This window comes from Medicago sativa, chromosome 7 (assembly GCF_051527215.1).
Source record: "Medicago sativa cultivar Bolivia chromosome 7, Bolivia_mono, whole genome shotgun sequence".
NCBI lineage: Eukaryota > Viridiplantae > Streptophyta > Magnoliopsida > Fabales > Fabaceae > Medicago > Medicago sativa.
The window spans coordinates 69,356,720-69,373,578 of record NC_140755.1 but is presented as its reverse complement, the minus strand read 5'-3'; the positions used below and the strand labels follow the sequence as shown (position 1 = coordinate 69,373,578).

Sequence of the window (16,859 nt, the reverse complement as noted above, 5' to 3'; positions counted from 1 at the left end):
GCCTTCCTTGGGGCCGAACAACAACTCGCATGAATAATTTTACACTACATGTTTTGTAAGCTTAATCGAAATCAATTTACACAACAGAGGTTACTTGGGCAACATTATTGTTTCAACTGACTCAACTAATTTTACTAGACAATTTTAATATACATTAAATTGGGTGACAAATCCTGTCAAATAATAGTCACCTTCGGGTATCCTATTATTCACATGGAAAATTACTTTATAATCACCACACATTTACTATCATATGTATGTAACTATCCGGTCAAGTTGTGCCTTCCTTGGGGCCGACGACAACTCACATGAATAATTTCATACTACGCCTTTTGTAAGTTCAGTTGAATCAAATCTACGCAACAGAGGTTACTTTGGCAACATGTTGTTTCAACCAAAACGACCGCAATTACTAGACATTTCACAGTAAATTAAATGGGAATGGTCTTAAATTTACAAGGCACTACTGACATAATGTAGGCCAAATTAGTTCTTTATGTTGCTAAGTAATCATGAGGTCACTCGGCAACCCTTAAGTGTGAAGACAAATTCACGAATTTGAAAGAAGATGAAAGTCACAAATCACACCAATGTGTGTATGACAATACTTAAGTGTGAAGACAAACTCATGAATTTGAAAGAAGATGCAAGTCACAAATCACACCAATGTGTGTATGACAATACATTTACATATATTGCATAAAAGCCACAACAAACATAGCATGAAATATGTCCAAAATGCATGATGAGACAAAATATTATTGCAGAAAACTTAATAACAATAAACTCTAACATCATAATCATGCTATAAGAAAAATATTCAATTTCAAACCAAAAGAAAATTGAATCTTATATACACCAAAATATTCATGCCACAATTGATTCACATATACGAAATGATTCTTTAAATAAAATAATGAATGACTCCAAATTAAATGTTTTCCTAAATAAAGAAAACAAACTTTATATGTCTATAAAGAAATAAACAAAACTAGAATTAATATTTTTCAAAATTAAAGAATTTAATCCTTACTTTATGTACTACCAAATTAGTTCAAAAATATTTTGAGATATGGTTTTAAAACACTATTCAAAAGAGACAATAAATTTCCACAAATGATATATGATGACCAAATATATATCAAAATTGCCTAATATCTCAAAATAAACTTTTAAATATTGAATCTATGTGAATCAAAACCAAATTTTTTGTAGAAATTAAGCTCTAAGATATGATAACAATATTTGAAAATATATTTTTGCCAAAAGATTTAATATAAAATCAAATCACCAAAATCAAAATAAAATTCAAATCATTATCGGTTTTATATTCAAATCCGTATTTCAAGGGAACAAATTATATCTGCTATACAAAAATGGTTTAAATGACCAGAACCTTCGTCGAGTATATGGTAAAACAACCACATGGATCCATATAAGATATGTTTCACAAAAGTGAATCATCTCATAAAAAAAAAATATAGAATACAAACTGGAGAAATTAATCCAAATATTTATCCATTAGGGTTGGATCCAAACAAGATAGCACAAGGTATGGTAAAGTAAATAGAAATCACGCACATCAACCATAATACGATAAAATTTGGCCTAAATATATGTTATATTATATTATATGCTATGAAATATATTTCAGAATCACACCAAATTGAGATCAATCAAAACAACAGACAAGGTCGAACAAATTCCATAACAAAGGTGTAGAAAACCAATACACGATTTTAATTTATAAATATATATCTACCTTTGAAATTGCTTGATCAAGTGAAGAAAAAACTGCAAGTATGTCACTAATTAATTTATGCAAGCTGAATTATCATTGATTCACTTTCAACAATCGCAAAATATTTATTTATGATGATAAACTAAATTAATTAATACTGTCCAAGACAAATACGTGCCGAAAAAGAAAAAAAAACCAATACGACACAAAGCAAATAATTTTCTCAATTTGGATGGAACAAAAATAAATAACAGTAAACACAAGGCATGATTCCAAAAGTCAAAGTATGCAAGCTCAGTGTTTAATCAGGATGGACATCGAGGACCGAAATTAAATGCACAAAAGTTTGTAACTCAGGATCCATGAATACAAAGGCATCAATGAATTAGAGAAACAAATAGACAATTGATAAAGGCTTGACTGGGAAAAGAAAAATAAATATTGACACCGATAACCAATGATTTGCAAACAGGCATCGTTAATCAAAACAAAATAGGCGTCGCATACATATATATCAAGCCAGAAAAATAAAACCTGATCCATGATTCAACTTAAACATGTGCGGTTGGATAAATTTTAAAGTAAATAAAAAAATATACAACCGAACAATACCCATGGACAAAAAAAAAATATGGTCATGGCAGAAGATAAAAGCATCGATGAATAAACTCAAACCATCGATGAACAGTCATCGCTAATTTTAAATTAAGGTTCATAACAAAAATTGGGGAATAACACAAAACCCGTAGGAAAATAAAATTCCATATAGAGACTAAAATTATCCCAATAAATCAAACAAGACCGCTCTGATACCACTTGTTGGAAATTTAGGTCTTAATTCATAAAACATGTTCAATACAAATAAAAGTATAGCGGAAGCAAATTGATCATTGAACATGAATTATGATCGGATCTACGACATGTTTGATTTATCAAGAATATTAAGAATTAGAGTATTAGTAATACCTGCATAAAGCTTTCATAGCAGCCCTCTCATCAAGAATGATAACCAAAGAGAAGGTGATCTGAAACAAACATCAACATCAACACGGTTAGCGGCGGCTGATTTGGTTCTTCCTCAACCGGTACCTTTATGCCTCAAGTTCTCTTCAGATGGGGAGAAGAGAGAGTTTTTTTGCCGTGTACGGTATATTGGGGACCATAGCCTCTTTTATATTGGATGGCCATTAGGGTTTCCCATTATTCCGTTAATGGGCCATCCGGACATCCACTCATTGAGTCCATATCAACTAATTAAATATTTAATTAATTATCTAATTAGAAATCTAATAGCCTTATTACTTAATTTGATCACTAATCAATTAAGGCTCACAATTGATAAATAGCTAATATAATTATTATTACGATATTTGCCTCAACAATAACTTCTCTGAAATCTGGTCTTAGAGTCTCTCGCCGGAAATCGCTTCTAAATGTTATGATTCAGATGGATGGTTAATATTGTTTGAAATGAAGAGAAGCACTGGCTCAGTTCAAGGAAGACAAATGGGTTCATACCATATATTTATGGTCAATCAACTAAACAAAGTACTGTCTCTATCATGATCTCATCGTTTATATTTTAAACCGCTGCACAATGCACACGTGGCACATGGAACTTTGATGTACCCTCGCATGTGATTGAATATTGCTAAATTATTGTCAAAAATATATGTCCTGTGTATATAAGATCCGTTTGATAAAAACACACACAAAAAAAAAAAAAAACACAAAAATTAAGAAATTTTGTTTTGCATTAAATTTGTCAATAATGTGCATTCTCTTTTCAAGATTATCCTTCAATTATTAAGAGATATCTTTTTTTTTTTTTTAAGATAATAAGAGAGATAAATAGTTGATATTTAATTCTCTATAATTAATTAGGAGTATTTTTGTGAAAAATTAATTAATGCACCTTGATATTGAAGAGAGTCTTACAAAAAGGATGATAAATTTTTGCAAAAGGGTCTTATATAAATAGGGACGGACTAGAATGTTTCTAGTCACCTAAATTTATGGTTACACCTAAATTTACTTAAAATTAAAAGTTAATACCAAATAACATTAATTAGATTTCTGAATTGCTGCTCTCCTAGGGTTTCGAGATTCCGCCGCAGCACCCTTGTGAGAAGAAGAATTTGCTTCGTTCGGTTGATTCGTTTGACCTGGACGTGTTTGAAAGGCTTTATGCCAAGCTGTGATTTTGTTTCCACGATACTAGGTGAGTAAGGTTATGATAACATGTTATTTGTTTTTGTGCTATTACACATGATCATGGTTATCCCATCATGTTAAATTTCAATTGCCACCGTCAATTATTGGTTCAAAAACAAGTGGAGATTAAGGAATAATTTGACATGCACTCTTACCATTAGTAGTGAACTTTGTGAAATAAATATCGATGACTAGTAAAGGTTTCAACCATGGGGTTCACATGATATTGTTAATATGGTGAACTAGAGCGGTGTATTCATTTGAATTATTGGTGTTGTGTTCTGCTGTGTTATTTGTTTTGTAATGGTGAGAATTTAAAAGGTTGATTATGGCTCGTCGGGATTACCGAGATTGTCGAGAAAAATGAGTGTTATAGGATGGAACTGCCGAGGCCTAGGGAACCTGAGCGTAGTTCCTAAATTAAAATATCTAGTCCGCTATTACAAGCCAGATGCCCTCTTTCTAAGTGAGACTCTCGTTCACTCTAATAAGACTGAAGAATTTCGTTACTTGCTTGGCTTTGATAATTGTTTTTCTGTTAGTAGTAATGGTCGAAGTGGTGGTTTAGCACTATTTTGGCGAAACTCTTTTGTTTGTACTTAATTATTCTGCTAATCATATCAATGTAGAGGTTAATGATTTGAATAAAGGAAAATGGCAATTCACAGGATATTATGGTTTTCCCGAGGGTAGAAGAAGGCGTGCTTCATGGGATTTCTTGAGAAATCTTGCAAACAATACCTCTCTTCCTTGGTGTATTTTAGGCGACTTTAATGATATTCTTGATGCCCGTGAAAAGAGGGGAGGTGCTATACGTCCTAGATGGCTTATTAATGGGTTTAGGCAGGCGGTGTCCGATGCGGGGTTAACTGAAGTTTATATGAAGGGTTACCCGTATACTTGGTTTAAGAGTTTAGGCACGCCTAGAGCTGTTGAGGTCAAGCTAGATAGAGCACTTGCCAATGCAGATTGGTTTCGTATGTTTCCTAATGTCATGGTTGAAAATTTAGTTGCACCGGCATCCGACCATTATCCACTTCTTTTAAAAAAGGAGGAGTCTCAACGTATTTGGGTCCCTAGACAGTCGTTTAAATTTGAAAATGCTTGGTGTGTGGAACCAGGAATTTATGATATTGTATCTGATAGTTGGTCATCTAGTGCAGGTATGCAGGTTGTTGACAAGCTTACAACATGCGCAAATGATCTTAGCTCATGGAACAAGGCAAACCGAAATGGTCTTAAACAAGAGCTAGAAAATTGTCGACGTGAATTGAATCGTTGTCGTAACCAAGGGGCAGCGGCTGATCCAAACTCATTGACAAATTTGCGAAAGCAGATGACACACTTGATGATTCAAGAGGACAAGTATTGGCGGCAGCGAGCAAAGACTCATTGGTATCGTGATGGTGACCTTAATACTAAATTTTTTCATGCTTCAGCCGCATCTAGGAAAAAGGTAAACCGAATTAACTTTTTGGAAAATGATGTGGGGATCCGAGTTTCAGATGAACAAGGTATGCGTCAGGTTGCAAAAGGGTATTTTGAAACATTGTTTTTGGAGAGTAATAGCACTCGTGCACCAGTTGTAGACATTATAGAAAAAGTTGTTTCTGATGATGATAATGCTTTACTAACCGCCCCTTTTCAGGCCCATGAGTTCAAGGATGCTATGTTTTCTATGCACCCAGATAAGTGCCCTGGCCCGGATGGTTTCAATCCGGGTTTTTTTCAACATTTTTGGTCTGTTTGTAATGCTGATATTTTTCAGGAATGTTGTGCGTGGCTCAACAATAATCAATTTCCGCCATCACTAAACTCCACAAATATTGCCTTGATCCCCAAAGGTAATGAACAGAAATCCATGAAGGACTGGAGGCCGATTGCATTATGCAATGTTTTATATAAATTAGTGGCAAAGGTTCTTGCAAATAGACTCAAAAAAATTCTGCATAAATGTATTTCTGAAAATCAGTCAGCTTTTGTCCCGGAGAGGTCTATTCTTGATAATGCCATGATTGCTATTGAAGTGGTGCATCACATGAAAGTAAGTAAGAAAGTAAGAGATAAAAATGTTGCCCTAAAGTTGGACATCAACAAGGCCTATGACAGAATTGACTGGCTTTACCTTAAGGAAGTGATGATTCAAATGGGATTTCATAGACAATGGGTCCGATGGATTATGATGTGTGTTGAAACTGTTGATTATTCTGTCATTGTTAACAATGAGATGGTGGGTCCAATCATACCAGGCAGGGGGCTGCGACAAGGAGATCCGTTGTCGCCTTATTTATTTATTTTGTGTGCGGAGGGTCTTTCTGCTCTCATCCGTAAAGCTGAACGTTGTGGAGATCTCCATGGCATATCTATCTGTACTAATGCACCTACTATTTCTCACCTTTTGTTTGCAGATGATTGTTTTTTATTTTTCAGGGCAGATGAGAAAGAAGCGCAAGTTATGAAGAATATTCTTCATACTTATGAGTTAGCTTCGGGACAGGCTATTAGTCTTCCAAAATCTGAAGTTTTCTTTAGCAGTGTTGTTCCAACGCCCTTGAAGGATACTATTACAAACATTTTAGGTGTCAGAGCGGTGATGGGAACAGGCAAGTATCTTGGCCTTCCATCCATGGTGGGCAGAAGTAAAGAGGCAACCTTCGGATTCATCAAAGACCGTATTTGGCACAAAATCAATAGTTGGAGTAGCAAGTGTTTATCAAAAGCCGGCAGAGAGGTTATGATCAAATCGGTATTACAGTCTATTCCATCTTACATTATGAGTGTTTTTTTATTGCCAAATAAATTAGTTGATGCTATTGAAAAAATGATAAATGCTTTTTGGTGGGGTAATGGTGGTAATATGCGCAGACGGTTACATTGGATGTCGTGGGAAAGGTTGTCAGTTCATAAGAATTTCGGAGGTATGGGTTTTAAAGATTTGACGTCTTTTAATGTGGCTATGTTAGGCAAACAGGGTTGGAGATTTCAAACTGATCAGTCTAGCCTTGTTTCCCGTTTATTTAAGGCTAGGTATTTTCCTAATTCTGACTTCATCGGGTCTAATATTGGGCATAATCCAAGCTATGTTTGGAGAAGTATTTTTAGTGCCAAAATTGTGGAGAAACAAGGTGTGCGGTGGAGAATAGGTTCTGGTGTTAATATACCGTTTTTAGGCGCCCCTTGGCTTAAGGACGGCTTGTCTTTATCTACAACTAATCCAGTTTTTGAGCCTTTGATGCAGGTAAATTTAAGCGAGTTTATTGACCAAGATTTGAAGGTGTGGAAAGCGCTCCTTATTTGTAGCCTGTTTGATGCGCACACTGCCCAAGCTATTCTTGACACACCGCTTCAGCCACTTGTTACGGAAGATAAAATGATTTGGAAAGGGGAAAAAAGTGGTAAATATTCTGTTAAAAGTGCGTATAAAATATGTGTGTCTGAAATTGCTGATAACTCTCATATGCATGTACATGGCCGGTGGAATCTTATTTGGAAATTAAAAGTGCCTCCTAAAATCAAGAATTTTCTTTGGCGTGTGTGTCGTGGCTGTTTTCCGACACGGGCTCGCCTAAGTAGTAGAGGTGTTTCTTGTCCACTTGATTGTGTTCAATGTAGTAACAATTATGAGGATAGCATCCATATTCTTATAGAGTGTCCTAAAGCTGTTCAAGTATGGAGGGATGCGAATTTATGGGACACAGTTGATAGGGTGCTTCGGCAAGACTATAATATTCATGCTCTCATATTTACTTTTTTGCAGAATTTTTCTTCAGGGCATTGTGAACTTATGGCCACGATTATGTGGAGTCTTTGGAAGAGCCGGAACATGAAACTTTGGCAGCATCAGAATGAAACTAATGTGCAGGTTCTTCAACGTGCAACTCACTTACTAGAAGAATGGAGAGCAGCCCAAGACATCAGGTCTCGTAATAACAACCACAATACCACACCACAGGTGCGCAACACAAGTATAGAAGAGGATCGTTGGAAGAGGCCAGCACCTGGCAGGTATAAATGCAACATTGATGCATCCTTTTCCACTTCTCTTAACAGGGTTGGAGTGGGCATGTGCCTTAGAGATGATGAGGGTGCCTTTGTTCTTGCAAGAACGGATTGGTTTGCCCCTCTTTGTGATGTAGAGGTGGGAGAGGCGGTTGGTTTGCATACAGCCTTGGATTGGATCTCTAATCAACAATTTGATAATGTCGATTTTGTTCTTGATTGTAAAAGAGTTGTTGATTGTGTCAATTCTAGTTTAGATGATAGCAGCGAATTTGGGTGTATTATTACTGCTTGTAAACAGCTGCTAGAGGATAGATTTCAGAACTCTCATGTTGAGTTCAATAGGAGGCAAGCAAATAGGGTAGCTCACGAGTTAGCTCAGGCAGCCCTGTCTAATCCTAGCCCCCATATTATTGATGATGTACCTACATGTATTTTTCATATTTTAGCAAATGAAATGCAATGAATTTATTCCTTCAAAAAGTTAATACCAAAAGTGTCATTTTCATATAAATTTTCTCAAAACTTCATTCTCACACTCTAAACCACACTCAAACTTTCACCCCCTCTCATCCATAAACAATCATGAATGTGCAACTCATCTCAATGAAAGATTAAAGATTCTATCGTAACATCTTCCATCCATACTGTTGCAACGTGACGTGAGAATAATGACAATAAAAGTAAACGATAGAATGAAGTACCAGTTTTGGGAAGTCATCCAGGTATTTTTAGTATTCTTTTAATTTTTTTCATCTAGTAAATGGTTAATAGATTTTAGATATAAAAGCAAGGTTATATATCATATTCTAATGGTCGTTCAATATTTTAACATCATGAAATTACTATATCAAATACAACTGTAGTATGTCCACAATTGTTTGAAAGTTTTAAGAATAACTGATGTGCATTAGAGGGCAATGTTTTTTTTTTCTTTCTAAATTTGCAATAAATTGTGCCATCGTTTCCTTTAAGAAAAAGTACCAGTTACAACCGATTATATATATATATATATAGGTATCAATGCATGTATGCTTACATTGCCTAATGGCATGGGCAAATCCACCAGAAAGAGTAAATTGATTGTTGATGTTATATATTGTAATGCAATTAAGCTTAGATAAGGTATTATATCATTATTTAAAAGTATACTACAAAAAATTGATCAAATTGAGGTTTTAATTCAACGTACTAACATTTTGATCTCTAATTCTTGCTTCACATGCAGTGTCTACCCTGTTTGAAAAGGATGGATCTGAGCAACTCAAAAAATCTGAAGATGATTCCATGTTTTGATGGAATCCTAAACCTTGAGCGGCTAGATCTTACAGGATGCATAAACTTGTTGCAGGTGCATCCATCAATTGGATTTCTTTCTGAACTCGTATTCTTGAGTTTGCAGAAATTTAGTAGTCTAGTCGACCTTGATTTTGGCAGTGCATCACGGTTACGGTCTTTGAGAGTTTTACGTCTCTCTGGTTGCACAAAACTTGCAAGAACTCCAGATTTAACTGGAGCATTAAATCTTGAGTACCTTGATGTTGATCGATGCACACATTTATCTTCATTTCGTGGATCTCCTGTAAAGCTTAGAGTCTTAAGTTTGAGAGACTGCACAAATCTTGTTAGACTACCTGATAGCCATGAAACAATGACATCTCTTATAGCTTTGGATCTATGTGGCTGCTTGAAATATATAATTATCTGCATATCAAATCAGCTATGGAATCTTTGATTTATCTGGACTTGAGCTTTTGCAATATTTCTACAGTACCTAATGCTATTGGAGAATTAAGGGGTTTAGAGAGACTAAATTTACAGGGAAATAACTTTATTAATCTTCCTTCCACCGTGAGTCGTCTTCACAATCTATCATATTTAAACTTGTCACATTGTCGTAAGCTTGCAGATTTGTCTTCAATCCCAATACAAAGTGGTCCATCAGATTCAGCGGGAAGTTATTTTAAAACAACATCTGGATATCGTGATCCCAGCTCAGGATTATATGTTTTTGACTGTCTTAATTTGACCAAATTCTCTCCATATCTTCAATATAGATGGCTACAAAGACATTTTAAGGTGTGAACTCTGCCTATATTTCTCTCTTTCTCTCCCCTAGTTTGTTTGTCTACTTTATTCCTATTATATGTGTGTTTGCCGATGGTATACTATAGGAATTCAAGTGTGACTGGTTAGTTAGGTGATGAGTTCCGTTGATTAGTAAAGGCTGTGCAAGTAAAGTGATGTGAGAGATTCACACTTGAGGGGATGATTGTTGGAATTCAAGTGTGAGTGGTTAGTCCCAAATCATGTTCCTTGTACCGTCAAGGGACTCTAAAATCCGACATATTTAAATCCAATGCATTAGAGAGTGCTTCACTAGTAAGAATATATTTTCAAAAAGTACCTTGATCTTTTAATCATGTCACGATTTTAAATATATATTGACTTCCCCTTTATTCAACTTATCATAATTTATCAAGTTACTTAGCAGTCAAAACTTTCCACAGTTGATGTCAAATATTTGATGAAATACGCAGATCGTGTTTTTAGTTTTCTTCTCTTGCACACACATCTCTTTAGATCTAAAATATGTTTTGACGCAGTACGGAAGCGTAGGGTTAGCAAACGCTAAACCTAGATAGAAAAGAACAAGTTTGCAAGCGACAAACTTGTGAAAATAGGGTTGCAAGCGACAAACCTATCAAAATAAGGGTTCCGGAATCCACCAGAATTGAGAGAAAATCTCTAATAATTTTATTGAATCAAAAGTGTGCCTCTTAGGCTGCATAAGTTCTGCTTATATAGGGAAAGAAATAACAAACCCGTGGGCCAAAATAAAACAAAACGAAATAATAATAGAAAGTTCTAGAAAATTACTAAGATTTGGTTAAAATAAAATACTACGAAATTACTAAGAAAGCCCTCCTACATCAGTCTCCTCCACCTCTGAAGAACTCGACCCCGAGTTCTCATCTTGATAAAGGACTTCATCTGCATGGTATTCATGAATGTCTGCCACATTGAAAGTGTTGGAAATGTTCATAGAATCTGGAAGTGCTACCACATATGCATTATCATTGATCTTGCGAGTCACTTTGAACGGACCATACTTGCGGGGCTGTAGCTTGCTGTAGGTACCAACGGGAAATCTCTCTTTTCGCAGAAACACCATCACATCATCCCCCACATTGAAAACCTTGACTCTTCGCCGTTTATCTGCAGCAGCTTTATTTTTCAACCCGGTAGCTTCTAACTTGGCCTTGACAGAATCTTTCACAGTCATAATCCCTTCAGCCATCTTTTCAGCAGCTACGCTAACTCCAGGAGCTTTAGGCAACTTAATCAAATCAACCACATGTCTAGGGACATAAGTGTAAACAAGTGCAAAAGGTGTTTTTCCGGTAGCAGAATGCACGGTGCTGTTATAAGCAAATTCAACCTGAGGTAAAGCCAAGTCCCACTGTTTCGGTTTGTCACCACAAACACAGCGAATCATATTTCCCAAAGTCCTGTTCGTGACCTCAGTTTGTCCATCAGTCTGGGGGTGAGCGGTAGAACTCCTGTTCAGTGATGTTCCAAATAATTTCCACAGAGTAATCCAAAAATGACTGAGGAATTTGGTGTCTCTGTCGGAGGTAATAGATGTAGGAACCCCATGAAGGCGCACAACCTCTCTGAAAAACAATTTGGCTATGTTGGATGCATCCGCAGTCTTCTTGCATGCAATGAAATGGGACATCTTGGAGAATCGGTCCACAACCACAAACACAGAATCCACACCTCGCTGGGTACGAGGCAAACCCAACACGAAATCCATAGATAAATCCTGCCAAATGTCATCAGGAATGGGTAAAGGCATGTAAAGACCAGTGTTTTGCGACAGACCTTTAGAAACTTGGCAAGTGTAGCATTTCCTGACAATGGTTCCAACATCTTTTCTCAAGTGCGGCCAATAAAACCTTTCTTCTAGACTAGCAATGGTCTTATCTCGCCCCATGTGTCCACTAAGACCGCCACTATGTAGGTCCCTAATTAATTTCTCCCTCAAGGATGAGCAAGGAATGCACAGTTGGTCTCCTTTAAAAAGGTATCCTTCTCGAATATGAAAATCTGCACAAGGATGCTCCTTGCAATTGGCCCATAATTCTTTGAACTCAACATCACTCTCATATAATTCTTTTAGGCATTCAAAACCCACAACCTCTTGTGCTAAAGTGACAAGCAAAGAAGCTCTCCTACTTAAAGCATCAGCTACCTTGTTGAGAGCACCAGATTTATGCTGAATAATAAATGGGAATTTTTGCAGAAAACTCACCCACCGAGCGTGCATCTTGTTGATTACTTTCTGACTATGGAGAAATTTCAGAGCTTGATGATCAGTAAACAGAATGAACTCTCTATGAATCAAATAATGCTCCCATTGGCGAAGGGCTCTGAAAACGGCGTAAAATTCTTGGTCATAAGTACTCCATTTTTGGCGAGCTTCACTCAACTTCTCACTAAAGAAAGCAATTGGCTTCTTCTCTTGAGACAAAACAGCTCCTATTCCAATTCCACTAGCATCACATTCAACTTGGAACACCTTTTCAAAATCAGGAAGAGCTAAGACTGGGGCGGTGCACAACTTCTTTTTTATTAAGGCAAAACTCTGATCTTGCTCGGAACCCCACTTGAATTTTCCTTTCTTCAAACATTCTGTGATTGGTGCAGTGATAGTGCTGAAATCTTTGATAAATCTTCTATAAAAAGTGGCCAGTCCGTGAAAACTACGTACTTCAGTAACTGATGTGGGTGCAGGCCAATCTCTGATAGCCCTCACCTTTTCCTCATCAACCTGGATTCCTTCTTCACCAACTATAAACCCCAAGAAAAGTAACTTGTTGGTACTGAATGTGCACTTTTTCAGATTAATGTACAACTGATTATCTTGTAAAACTTGCAAAACCAGCCTCACATGTTCCAAGTGCTCTTTCTTGGACTTACTATAAATCAAAATATCATCAAAATAAACTACCACAAAGGATCCAATAAAGGGGCGTAGAACCTGATTCATTAATCGCATGAAGGTGCTAGGGGCGTTTGACAATCCGAAAGGCATCACTAGCCATTCATAAAGTCCATCCTTACTCTTGAAAGCTGTTTTCCACTCATCTCCTGGTCTAATTCTGATTTGATGATATCCACTACGCAGATCTATTTTTGAAAACACCTTAGACCCTGACAACTCATCAAGCATGTCTACTAAACGGGGAATTGGAAACCGATACTTGATAGTTATCTTGTTGATGGCTCTACTGTCGACACACATCCTCCACTGATTTCCTTTCTTTGGTACTAAAAGGACTGGGACAGCACAAGGACTCATGCTCTCACGGATGAATCCCTTTCTTAGTAAATCCTCAATCTGCTCCCTTAAAATCTCGTTCTCTTTAGGACTCATGCGGTAATGAGGAAGGTTTGGTAGGCTAGATCCTGGAATCAAGTCTATCTGATGTTGAATATCTCTCATAGGAGGTAAATCATTTGGAAGCTCATCTGCAATCAGCTCATTGAAATCTTTTAGAATTTCTAAGACTTCACTTGGTATCGGAATCTCTTCTTTCACCACATTCATCAGCCCTTTGATCACAACCGGACAAAAACACTCAGTTTCCTTAACAGCATCATCAAGTTCCTTTTCATTCTGAGTCATCACTAGGAAACTCGTTTTCTTCTCTTTCGGGTTCTTATCAAATTGTAAAACAGGTGTCATAGCAATCTTATGGGCTCCCCAAGTAAACATCACATTATCCCGTCCCTCTTCTCTATAATGTTTGCCGATGGATATAGGAACTTTGCAGGACAGCGTCACTCGTACCTGGGATCCCTTGCTGACCCAGCCAAGAGAGTATGGCTTCTCATGAGGCTCCGTGGGTAGCTTGAAATAATCCACCAATTTTTTTGACACCAAGTTCTCCGTGCTTCCATTATCAATTATCAGGTCACATACTTTGTTATTGACGGAACAACGAGTCTTAAATAAATTTTTGCGTTGGCCTTCCTCTTTGGATGCCAGCAACGTTCGCTGAAGCACAAAGTTCACTCTCTCTTCAGAATCTTCCTCAGCAAACTCAACTCCTACATATTCATCTTCCTCGTCAAGTTGCTCATCACCATCATCCAAACCTTCTGCTACTCCAGCAACCCTCCTTGATGGACAAACATTGGACTTGTGACCCTTCCCACCGCAGCGGTAACAATTATCGCCACTAGGATACGCATAAGGGTTGTTCTGCTTTTGAACGGGGGCCTTGACTGGAGGTGCACTGCCAGAACTGCTTGCTTTGCTAACATGGTTTGAATCTTTGACTGCTGCACTTTTCTCTTTGTCATCAGCTTGGTTCTGTGGAGAATATCTTCTGAAATTTGAGAAATTTCTAGGGGATTTCTCTATTAATTCCGCCTTTAAAGCTAGGTTGGACGCTTCAACAACGGTCCAAACAGTCTGTAATCCCATTTTTTCTTGCAATGAACTTTTCAAACCGCTAATATACCGAGCCACCTTCTGATTCTCGGACTCGCCTAATTCATTACGTTCAGAAAAACGCAAAAATTCAGCCGTGTACTCAGTCACTGATCGCTTGCCCTGAACACATTCAATATACATCTTATATAGAATCTGTTCATAATCTTCAGGTAAAAATCTGTCAAGCATCAACTGTTTCATCTTTCTCCAAGTTCGAATAGGGGGTTTATTTTGTCTACGCCTCTGAACAACGAGCTTATCCCACCAAACAGCTGCGGTGCTTTTCAGCCTGATCGCAACCATCTTAACCTGCTTGTCTGTCGGGATGCCCATGACTTCGAAAAATCTATCAACATCGATCTGCCAGTCCAAGAATTCTTCTACTCCCATCGTTCCGTGAAATAGGGGAATATCAGCCTTAACGCGGTAATCTTGGTGATTCCCACGTTCACTCCCATCATCGATCACGACTTCATCCTCATCAAGTTTAGCCTTTAATGCTTTCTGATCCTTTTCAATAGATTTAGCTGAATTGGCATGTTCTCGTAAATTCTGCAGCTTCTTCCAGTGATTCGACATTATCTCTTCGAAATTAGTTTTCTCCACCTTTGAAAAATTCGAATCCTCAATAATTTGATTGTTTCTACCACGAACCCTAATTGGTCCACATCTCCTGTTCTGATTGTTTTTGTCGTTGTAGTTGCGGTTGTTGTTGTTGATATTACCGATCTTAGCTGTTAATGCCACCATCTGATTTAACAGTGCTTTGGCGGCCGTATGTAAAATGTCGAATTCTGCCCTCGTCACCGGTTGATCTCCCATGGCTGATCACGTTAGAAAAAGAACAGGAGAAACCTGCTCTGATGCCAACTGACGCAGTACGGAAGCGTAGGGTTAGCAAACGCTAAACCTAGATAGAAAAGAACAAGTTTGCAAGCGACAAACTTGTGAAAATAGGGTTGCAAGCGACAAACCTATCAAAATAAGGGTTCCGGAATCCACCAGAATTGAGAGAAAATCTCTAATAATTTTATTGAATCAAAAGTGTGCCTCTTAGGCTGCATAAGTTCTGCTTATATAGGGAAAGAAATAACAAACCCGTGGGCCAAAATAAAACAAAACGAAATAATAATAGAAAGTTCTAGAAAATTACTAAGATTTGGTTAAAATAAAATACTACGAAATTACTAAGAAAGCCCTCCTACATCATGTTTACTAGTTTTTATTTTTCTTCTGCAACAGGAACCTCGTCATTTTCGTTGTGGCTTTGACATTGTTCTTCCTTTTTATCCTCATTCCTCAAACATTCCAACGAGGTCTGAATACCAATATAATGGGGGTTCAATAATAAGGATTACGAACTTTGATATGCATGTTGATTGGATCGGTTTTTTCTTTTCTGTACAATTTGAGGTAAGACGCCCAATGCCAAATTCTTCAAGTTCTCAACAACCTTTTCCACTGCCACATCCTTTCTATCTTTCTTTTGAAAGTGAACACACAGAAGAACGATTTGATGCGCCACTTAATTTGGAACGGAATATGGTTGATGGCAGAAAATATCTTTGGACAATTTATATCTCTCGGGAACACTGCCATTTTGTGAAAACAGAAGCACAAATCACATTTAAAGCCCACCAAGGGTTGATTATAGGAGAGTGGGGGTTGCGCATGCTAACGAAGAAAGACATTGATGTGTCAGGCAGGAATGAGGTATTGCTTTTGCTAGAGAAAAAGGATCTAGAATTTTTTTATAATGGAGACAAAAATAATCTATAATGTTTTCATAACAATAAATGTTTAAAGCGACTCTTGCAAAAAAGATAAAAATACGAAGACATATTTATTTCTTGAGAATTGAAAGCCCACCAAGAGTTTTAAAGTTTACAAATCCTTTCTTGATGTTTACTATTACTAGATGCGTCTCTGGGGCCAGTCGCCCAAGCTAAAGAGGGAAGACAATGTGACAAGAGGAACAGGATTATAGATTGAAAAAATAGGAGAAAGCAGCAACAATAACAGCATTTGGCCCAAGTTCCAGCTTCCTTACAATTGGTTAGTATCTACAGAAGAGGATGTTGAGAATGATGAAGTTAAGGGGAAAGAAATCAATCTCTTTAATCTAGGCCTTTAGACAAGAAGGATTTGACAGTGGAAAAACACGCAGTATGTTCTCTGAGCCATCAGATAATTATCTTTTTAAAGTATTCATCATGGATAAATTACCATTGTTACTCATTAGTTGCTATAATGAGTTCTTTCTTGTACGACAGAAATACCAGCCAATGGAGAGCTACCTTGGAAGGATTGGAGAATAATCCGCATAGTGGAATTTTGAAAGTGCTTCGGTCAGGTTTTGAGGGACTAGGGGCCCGTTTGTTTTGGATTTTTTTTGAA

At 37.1% G+C, this 16,859-nt stretch overlaps 2 pseudogenes across 2 annotated transcripts in view; one reads left to right on the top strand and one right to left on the bottom strand.

Annotated features, from left to right (window-relative positions):
* LOC146908054 (TMV resistance protein N-like) overlaps positions 1–16,859 on the bottom strand; it is a 44,105-nt pseudogene that overhangs the window by 12,794 nt on the left and 14,452 nt on the right. The window lies entirely within an intron of this gene.
* On the top strand, positions 9,167–16,824 carry LOC146908056 (uncharacterized; annotated as a pseudogene). The gene is made up of 3 exons (XR_015019173.1): positions 9,167–10,033; positions 15,705–16,175; positions 16,381–16,824. The product of XR_015019173.1 is annotated as an uncharacterized LOC146908056 (transcript).